Source organism: Pteropus vampyrus, unplaced genomic scaffold (genome assembly GCF_000151845.1).
Source record: "Pteropus vampyrus isolate Shadow unplaced genomic scaffold, Pvam_2.0 Scaffold81, whole genome shotgun sequence".
NCBI lineage: Eukaryota > Metazoa > Chordata > Mammalia > Chiroptera > Pteropodidae > Pteropus > Pteropus vampyrus.
In genome coordinates, this window is record NW_011888862.1 from 3,741,713 (window position 1) to 3,743,436 (window position 1,724).

A 1,724-nucleotide genomic window follows, 5' to 3' on the forward strand; every position below is an offset into this window, starting at 1 on the left:
GGCAGAACGCAGACTGCAATGACCACATGTCATAAGGAATATAGTGTTTGCAAAAATAGTTTGGGAAAGTCACTGAACAGATGGCTCACAATAGCCTTCAACAGTCAAAACACATCCAGCAAACTCAGGGAGGAGGGAGAATCTAATTTCCAGAGTCATCACATTATAATATTCAAATATCCAATTATTAACAAAAATCACAAACATACAAAGAAATAGGAAAGTATGTCCAATTCTATGGAACAAAATAAATTGACAGAAATCATCCTTGTAGAAGTCCAGACATTGGACTTAATTAGACAAAGCCTTTGAAACAACTGTCTTAAATATGCTTAAAGACATAAAGGAAAACAAGGACAATGCATAAAAGGAAATCAGAAAAGTAATATATGAATAAAATGAAAATATCATTAAAAAGATAGAAATTACTAAAAAGGTCCAAAAAGAAATTCTGGAACTGAAAAGTACAATAAAAGAAATGAAAAATTCGCTAGAAGAGTTCAACAATAGATCTGAGTAGGCAGAAGAAACGATCAGTGAACTTGAAGATGGGACAATTAAATTATTGAGTTTGAGGAGCATAATGGAAAAAGAATGAAGAAAGCCAAACAGAGCCTAAAAGAGCAATGATACACCATTAAATGGACCATCATATACATACTGGGAGTCTCAAAGGAGAAGAAAGAATATTTGAATAGAATATTTGCAGAAATAATGGCTTCCCGAATTCAATGAAATTTATAAATCTACAAATTCAATAATGTCAATGCATTCCAAGTAGGAAAACCAAAGAGATTCACATTGAGAAACTTTATAATCATTCTGTTGAAAGCCAAAGACAATGAGAGACTTTTTTAAAAAGAGAAGTGACTCGTTACTTACATGGGATCTCGATTAGATTCTGAGCCAATTTCTCAGTAGAAACCTTGGAGACCAGAAGGCAGGCAGATGATTTATTTAAAGTGCTGAAAATTAAAAAAAAAGAAAAAAAAACTGTAAGGGTTTATATTCAGCAAAACTGCCTTTCACAAATAAAGGAGGAATTAAGACATTCCCAGGTGAACAAAGCTGTGAGAGTTCATTACGACTAGACCTGCCCTGCAATAAATGATAAAAAGAGTCCTTGAGGTTGAAATAAAAGGATGCTAGACAGTAGCCTAATGAAGAAATAAAGATCTCTGGTAAAAGTGAATACATTGGCAAATATAAAAACAGTATTATTATATTTTAGGTTTGTAACTCCAATTTTTATCTCCTACAGAATTTAAAAGACAAATATATTTAAAAAGTTATTAATCTATGCTATCGGGCACTCAATGAATAAAATTATAATTTGTGACAACAACGTAAAGGGAGAAGAACATAGCCATATAGGAGTAGAGCTTCTGTAAGTTATTAAAGTTGGTATCAATTCAAGAGCTAATAAATGAATTCAGCAAAATTGTAACATACAAGATCAACACTCAAAAATCAGTTGTGTTTCTATACAACTGCAATGAACAATCTGAAAAGGAGATTAAGAAAACAATTCCGTTTATAATAGCATCTACAAGAATAAAAGACCTAAGAATAAATTAAACCAAATAAGTGAAAGATTTGTACACTGAAAACTATAAGACATGGCTGAAAGAAATTAAAGATCTAAATAAATGGAAAGACACACCATGTTCATGAGTAGAAAGACTTCATACTGGTAAGATGTCAATATTACCCACAGCAATCTA

At 31.7% G+C, this 1,724-nt stretch overlaps 1 protein-coding gene across 6 annotated transcripts in view; it reads left to right on the top strand.

The window, feature by feature from the left end:
- The window catches only part of GLRA2 (glycine receptor alpha 2), a 194,564-nt gene that overhangs the window by 43,708 nt on the left and 149,132 nt on the right, over nt 1-1,724 (top strand). The gene's annotated exons all lie outside the window — the stretch shown is intronic.